This window comes from Ostrea edulis, chromosome 10 (assembly GCF_947568905.1).
Source record: "Ostrea edulis chromosome 10, xbOstEdul1.1, whole genome shotgun sequence".
Lineage (NCBI taxonomy): Eukaryota > Metazoa > Mollusca > Bivalvia > Ostreida > Ostreidae > Ostrea > Ostrea edulis.
In genome coordinates, this window is record NC_079173.1 from 22,697,640 (window position 1) to 22,706,275 (window position 8,636).

The 8,636-nt window shown below is 33.5% G+C and overlaps 1 long non-coding RNA gene across 1 annotated transcript; it reads right to left on the reverse strand.

Moving 5' to 3' along the window:
* Positions 1 to 5,134: 5,134 nt before the first annotated feature.
* Positions 5,135 to 8,324, reverse strand: LOC130051045 (uncharacterized). The gene is made up of 4 exons (XR_008799453.1): positions 8,161 to 8,324; positions 6,584 to 6,752; positions 6,113 to 6,293; positions 5,135 to 5,822 (listed from the first exon to the last, which is right to left on the reverse strand). It is a non-coding gene; the product is annotated as an uncharacterized LOC130051045 (long non-coding RNA).
* Between the last annotated feature and the right edge of the window lie 312 nt (positions 8,325 to 8,636).

The following is an 8,636-nucleotide window of genomic DNA, read 5'->3' on the forward strand; positions in this document are numbered from 1 at the left end:
CAAATTGTGTCAGTGCCTGATACTCCATGTACATTTAATAATTGTAATAGTGTGTTTCGCCGACGACAATTTGTACCATCTTAAATTGGGGAAAAGGGTGGTCTCGGCATATATTGCCTTCAGCCACAGCGTGTGCCGACGGTTGACAATATGTACCGTGGGGGTACATGTATGTACAAATCCCCGCCGACGGCAATATGAGCAGGACGACAATATGAAGCTGTTAACGACTGTCGATATGATGGGAGCATCGTAGACTAAAATACATTTCAGAGATGTGTATACTGTGTATGTATTATCTCTAGATAGGATCAACGAAATAGGAATCAGAGAGTTTGCAAGCTGGAATTGTTCATTATAACGAAATGTTACGCTCACCATGACCAATTTATCTTCGGACTGCGCTTAACTATTTATGAATGCTTTTTATATTTAAGGATGTATGGGATTGACATCAGAGTAATTAAAAAATCCTTAAAATGAGTGAAATAGATAGTATTGTACTCATTTTATCGAAAAAAGACATTTTTTTAGATAGGTTCGTGAGTTCGTTTCCATGGTAACGAACATCAAAGATACCCTTGCTGGAGACATTATAATTGACTGAAATTTACTAATTGTCTAAAAGGGGGTATGGAACTGACATCAGAGCAGTGAAAAAATTCCTAAAGTGATTAAAGTAATTAGCATTAGTTTTAATTTAACAGAAAAATTCATTTCTAAATAGGTCTTTGAGTTCGTTACCAAAAAATTCTAAAATTGAATGAAATGGATAGCATTATATTTATTTTATCAGAAAAAGACATTTTTGACATAGGTCCGTGAGTTCGTTTCCATGGTAACCGTCATCAAACATATCCTTGCTGGAGACATCATATTTAAAACCTGTAGAGAACCCGGAAGTGTATGGCTGACATCAGAATAATTAAAAAATTCTAAAATTAAGTGAAATGGATAGCATTATGTCTATTCTATCAGAAAATGACATTTTTGACATAGGTCTGTGAGTTCGTTCCCATGGTAACCATCATCAAACATATCCTTGCTGGAGACATCATGTTCAAAACCTGTAAAAAAAACCCACCAAAAAACGAAAGGGTATGACTAATTTAAAAATTCTAAAATTGATTGAAATGGGTACCACTATATTTAATTTACCAAAAAAACCCACCTGTCTTGACATACATGTTGGTCTGTGAGTTCGTTTCCATGGTAACAATCGTCAAACATATCCATACTGGAGACATTATATTCAAAACCTGTGAAAAATATACGTGTAAGGTTGACATCAGAATAATTAAAAAATTCCAAAAATTACGTGAAATGGATAGCATTATATATATTTACTATTAAATAAATATATATATTAAATATAATAAATATTTATATATAATTATTGCTTTATGAAGGAGCTTTTTAAAGATTTGTTCCCTATATATTCAGATATAAAACTTTGATCCCCTATTGTAGCCCCATCCTACCCCCCAGGAGCCATGGTTTCAACAAACTTTAATCTGTCAGGAAGCTACCATGAACATTTGAACTTTCCTTGCCCAGCAGTTCTTGAGAAGATTTTTAATTGACCCCTCCCTATTTTTGTAATTATCTCTTTCATACCTTTAAAGGTAGCATGGCCCTTCATTGCATGAAATTGGCCTGCTTGTTTTGGAAGTATTGTACTGGAGATTGATTGATTGAATATTGTTTTACGTCCCTCTCGAGAATATTTCACTCATATGGAGATGTCACCCATGCCGGTGAAGGGCTGCAAAATTTAGGCCTATGCTCGGTGCTTAGGGCCATTGAGCAGGGAGGGATCTATCTCGTGCCACATCTGCTGTGACACGGGACCTCGGTTTTTGCAGTCTCATCCGAAGGACCGCCCCATTTAGTCGCCTCTTGCGTCAAGCAAGAGGGTACTGAGGATCTATTCCAACACAGATCCCCACAGGATTTTTGTGGAGAATTTTTTATAAAATTGTCAATATATATCTACTATTTCGCTATTATCTCCCCTTGGAGCAGGGTGTTACCCTTCATTTCATCAGACTTAACTTGCCTCGACCCAAGGATGCTTTTTGCCAAGTTTGTTTGAAATTGGCCAAGTGGTTCTGGAGAAGAAGTCGAAAATGTGAAAAGTTTACAGACAGTCAGACGATAGACAATGGGTGATCAGAAATGCTCACTTGAGCTAAAAATGAGTTGCATTTCTTTATAAAATCATATCAAAGATAAAAATTCTGCAATCTAAAGTAAAATCAAAATTCCATTTGTAACTAGTTCTAATTGTAACTGGGACCATTACATATGTTCCCCAAACCAGTTAAAAAGTAAAGTCATTGTAAACCTATAGCAAAAATCATTTTATTTTAGCCTTTAATTACATGTAGTACGTTTACTATGATTTACTATGGTCATTTCAGTGCAAAAAAATAAAAGAAAGCAATGCACTTGCATACACGCACACACAAGTATGATTCCGTACTTTTGTTGATGTCATTCTAGTACAGGCCTTTCTATCATATACCCACAGAAAGAATTTCTTAATGTTTGCATCAAATACAAGAAAGTTATAGTGATTTTAAAATCATCCAATCAGAAATCAGCACACGTGCGTGCACGTGCTGACCAGTAATTTTAACCACACCAATTTGTAAGGAGTACCAAGACACACCTAAAACCTCAAAATCAAAAGAATTTGATGAAAAACAAAAACATTATCGTCCTTCAAAAAATTAACTTTTGAAATATGATGCATGTGCATGCACGTTTGCGTTGGCATTTCTTGTTACACCAATATATAGATACACATATCATCTACCTATGAAGTGAATATCAACTCATTCACTTCATTAATAAGAGAGTTACAGATGTTTTAGTACATGTATTATCCAATCAAAAAGAAGCGCACGTTCATGCGCGTGCAGATTGGTAATTTTGACAATGCAGATCAGTTAAGGATCTCAATATCTACCTATAATATGAATATCAAACCATTTGAATGAGCAACAAAAAAGTTACACTGATTACAAAATTTGTGTACGAAAAATGTGATGCATGTGCATGCACGCGCGTGCAGACAACACGACTATCATTTTGCGTATATACAAATGATATACTATCATCCTAACAAGGTTTCATGTTGATTCCTTGTGAATTCTGATTTTCAATTTTTTTGTACCAAAATTGCAATGCACGTACGTGCGCGTACATGCACATGCAGACAAATTACTATTGTTTAGTTTTGTGTTTGCATCCCACACTCTTCCATGTTTCTTTCCTGTGGGTGCATTGTTCAAATATTGACAACATGTATTTGAACAATTTTAGGTATCTATTAAAAGAATCAATAAATTATATACATGTAGTTGTGTATGTATAACTTAAAATAAGACATAAAATCGTAACGAAGTATGTGCCCCTATGATATATATTAATAGAATAAATAAACAATATTAAATTTTACAATGAATATCATAAGTATTCAAGATTATTACTTTAGAGGTTATTTTGTATGCAGGGTCCTGTATAAAAACTTATTACTAAGTATAAATTTTGTAGTAAGTTTTCTGGTTATTGGGTCAATGGCAGAGTCAACATACAGAATTTGATCCATGGTTGTTGAGTGTCCATCATGTTTAGGGGCGAAATCAAAAGACCAATGTCAGGGAAAAAAATTAAATTCAAATAGTTAGGGGGCCTCAGGGGGAGTAAAAACTCAAATAAGTTTCGGGCTTTATGGAATTTGATCACGTGACCAACCCGTATTTATATCCCGATAAATATTTTTAAATGATACCTTATTTCTTAAGTAAAAGTATAACAGTATTATTTATACTCGCATGTTTTTACTTGTTAATCGATTAGTTTCACCATTCATAATATTTAGATTTAAGGGGAGTGGGGTGTGATTTCGTGAAAACTATGTAAAACGTATACGGTACCAATTTTGATGTGAATTTAGTTTTTTGTCAGACATTGAACTTTTGATTTCGCCATTGCCCCTTAACGTGTTAAATGATTTAAGAATTCCTCTCAAAACTTAGAGGTACACTTGCATCAAATATTTGATGTGTGTCTTGCCCAAACTGCATTTAGTATTAGGACTAACTTATTGACAGGTGCAATTATATAAACCTAGATACATTGTACCTTAATGATAGCCAATAGTATATGATATAATGAAAAAGAGCCAAATTAATTCACTGAATATAACTTTCAATTAAGCTCAATAAAATAATTAGTTAAGGGTACAAATTCAATATATGTGAAACAATAATGGACTTTCAATATTTTGATATAGTCTGTTAAATTGTGATAGTGATTTATTACAGTTGAAAAATCAAAGGGTCTTATAAAAGTTACTATATTCACATCAAATACAAAATAATATGTATTAGTAAATAGTTCGAAATAGTTTCAATTTAAATTTTACATAATATCTCTTATTTAGAGAATTCAGAAAATCAAGTATTTTAATAAAAAGACCAGAAGGATATGAAAAGTTAAAAGCCTACCATTATATATTTATTTGCAAGAGTTATGTATTTGCATCAAAATATCTGTATCTATGATGTAACACATGTTCCTTTTTTATGCACAAGTAACTTATTTTGGTGAGTGTATACTTATTCATGGTGGGCAGTATATACATGTAGGTATGTATGCATTTAAAAAAAACTAGAGTTCCTTGCAAAATTATGCATATAACAAAAACGTACATATTTATCATAATACCATGCTTGTCATTTTTTCATTATAGGACTTGGGCAATCTTTAATTTGCATATATATTTTAACCCTTTCTCTACCGGCACATTTTAGAGGTTTTTAAAGACTAAATGACAGTATTTTTAAATCGATTTAAATCTGCATGGATCACGATTTGGGGTAGGCATATGACATGTAATTTTGTTAGGAATTGGACAGGGAACAATTTCTTATAAAATTTGTCAATGTATCCCATGACCTCAAATAGGTCTACGGGGTCAAAGGTCATATAAGTGCACATTTTTGCAATCTTTTTTCTCTGAAATATATATATTACGACCCCTCTCACTAGATTAGAGTCAAAAATAAGAAATTCTAAATGTTTGAGCTAATGTGCCTTTTAATATACTACAAAAAGAACAAAATCAAACTAATCAATTTTATTGACAAACAAATATTTTTGGTTGCTAAGTAACAACACTCATAGTACAATTTTGACCATAATTTGCCTTTCTGCATCCATTCGACACAATTTAAACGTAATTACAATCCATGATGATTAGTAAATGTCACATTATTTTAAAAATATAATCTTTAAATAGATCTTAATCATTTTAAAAGGTTTTTAACAAAAAATATGATGAAGAGAATTAAGGTCAAAGGTCATCAAATGGAAACTTCGTACTTTATATACTTGTCCATCATTTTCTAATAATTTGACGTTTTGCCATTATGTTCCATTAAATAGAATAAGTATTGCAACATTAAAACAAAGATCTTTCAATTATTGTTAATCTAAAAATAATATATTTTTTTATTCAATTATATTTGGTTGCTAAGCAACAACACCTTATCAAATGTTATCAAAAAGTACTAACCATTTTTCCTCTCCAAGTTCAACATATACGAATGTTCAAGTACTTACTTTCAATCACTAGATTTAAATGTACTTGCATCATATTTAACAAAAATGTTCTTATATTCAACCTCTTGAAACCTATTTCTAGACATAATTCTTGATAATGAGTTGTTCCGACATGGGCATGCGTTGACCAATATCTGTCTATCGACTGGAACTTCACAGCAGGCGTGTATAAGATAATGCACAAAAATCTGGAAAAAAGGTATTTCTTAATACTTAGTCCTAAATACTAATGTATTGTCAAAGTTTTTGAATACTCAATTGGCTCTGTAAATGTTTTTGATAATCAAGGCCCTCTGAAAAGTATGCATTTAATTACTTATGAAATTTTATCAGAGGTAATTGTAGTACACATTTAATAAATGAGTTACATCCACAGCCAGATTAATTTTGGTAAAGGTAATCTTTTTACTATGCGTTTTATTATTCTTTTTAAACTGGAAATCACTGCCACAATATCGGTTTTTAAAACTTGTAATACCTGTACAGTTCCTCTTCAGTGAGAGGCTGCAAACTTCCTTGGGAAGTATATGGCAACCCTTCCCCCTAGATATGACCATCTCAGCATAATGGTTGGTGGCAACACAGATGGAGAAAACCAAATCTTCTGTCAAAGACAGCTTCATAAAATCTGCAGTTCTCCGAATAATAGGGTCCCATATCTGAAAGAAAATTGCAAATAAAATCAGTATTGGCCACCATACCTTAAAACGTGTCATACCTTATAATTAGAAACTAATTAGAAATTGTTTTGTCTCATTTTGTATGTATACGATCCCTAGTTATGCAACAACAACAAAAAAAACACAAACAAAAAAACAGTAAAATGGTACACACATATCAGTGTACCATAATGCCATGATTCCAATTGTGAATGTATAATCTGGATTTATTTGAATGTTAATCAAATTTATACTGATTTAACCCTATATTCAACCTCAAAGAGTCATACCAACTGAAAGCCAGGTTGTCACCCCGAATGAAATGCCACAGTTCTGGGATCAGGTGTTCCTGTGTCCTCCACATCAGCATCCTTCCAATGCATGTCTGGATTTGCCAGTAGACTGTCGCTAGCGGATGATACTTGGGAACTTCTCACTAAATATTGGGGTGTCAATACCCTTTTTAAAGAAGAAAAGAAATTACAATTACGAATTGTTGGTTTATGTTTAAAAAGCAAAATCTAAGTTTCACGGTAGCATGGAACAGTTTCGCACTTAAATTTATATACTCAAATTTATTTAAAGATAAGGTAAGGGATTGCATACATGCGTTAGAAATGAATCGAATATTTTATTATACATTGCGAGAGTAGCAGAGTGGGTAATGAAAAGAAAAAAAATATGTATTATGTAGGTATCTGCATTATGCCTAGCATATATTATACACGAGGGCAAATACTGAAGAAATTCAGGTTAAAACCTACAGGGTCCAGCGAAAATACTGAAACTCTGAGGGAAAGTGAATGAACCCAGATATAAAAGTTGAATTGAATTGCTTCTTAAAGGCACCCAGTGTCTAAATCCCCTTGCATGGTACTCTGATGGGCTGTGGATTTAGTCGAAATTAGAGAAAATCTAGGCAAGAAGGGGATTGATTGATTGATGTTTTCTGCTAAACTCAACAATTTTTCAGTTATCTGGTGGCACCCAGTTTTTTTTTATTGGTGGAAGAGAGAACCCAGATACCTAGGGAGAGACCACCGATCTTTCGAAAGTAAATTGGGAAAACTTTCTCACTTACCGGCGCGAACGGGATTCGAACCCGCGCCGACAGAGGTGAGAGGCCGTGTTATTTTGAGCGCAATGCTCTAACCACTCGGCCACGGAGGAGGCCGGCAAGAAGGGGTCACGTGCCCATCAGCTCATAGCATACAAGTACCAGCATGCATGGATCACATGTAATTTATGGTCATAAAGCTACTAAGTGTATATAAAATACATGCATTTGGATAAAAGAGAAATCAATATGATTTTTCATTAGCCTGTCATAATTAGACTTTGATTGATGTTAATCCACCCCCATTTTGGCCCAAACACACATTTTTTTTATATTTCTGTTACAGAATAAAGAAAATAATTCAAATTTTGATAATAAATTCTAACATTACAATAATGCAAAATGTGTTTTCCTAACAGATAGTGTTTTCTTTTCATAGAAAGATAATTTCTTTTATAAACATGGAAAAACCTTGGAAAATAGCCTTCTCACCAGCGGTCGTGAATGTCCAGTCTGATTAAAACCACCCCATCCCATTATACACTAAATACACCCCCTTCTTACACTCGCGCGTCAGGTAAGGAGATAATTCTGGGGGAAAGGGGGGGGGGGTGGATGTTAATCAAACTGCCGGACCCGGACAGGGTGTTATTCACTTGGTTTAGGTATCATAAAATATAAATATTTTCTTTCATGAAACGACAAATTATGGCATCAAATCGCGGTTAATTAATCGTGAAGTTTTCATAACATGACAAAACCGCAATTTTTTTTTCTTTTTAGTCGGCCTATGTGGCTACATCAACTTACATGTACGTATTTATACTGAATGCATGATCGTTTGAGTCATCCTGCATCAGGAGATCCAGGGCATCTTCTTCTTCTGACATCAGGTCGTTTTAAAGATGTAAAATACAAGCGATCGCTGTGACAATCACGATGAAGCTGTGTTGTTTTCGTTGAAACGGAAACATGTGTGTTCTCCGTGCACATTTTCAGAAAATCCCGCGAGGCCCGCGATCCGGATCACGGAAAAATAAAAGTATACAGGCTATATATAGGCGAACTTCTCTTTTGTTTTCTTTCTTTGGCTGAGAAAAAAATTATTACTATTCCGAACAAATATAACGTTTATATCTGAATTTGAAGTACTTTATATATCTTTTTTAAAATTCAATCTGCCGATGTAACATTCTCAATAGGTGTTTTATGAAGTTGCATGTAGGTTGTGCAACTGTTATAAACCAATATTGGTTTTATGCTTTTTAAAAAAAGCAGAGATACCT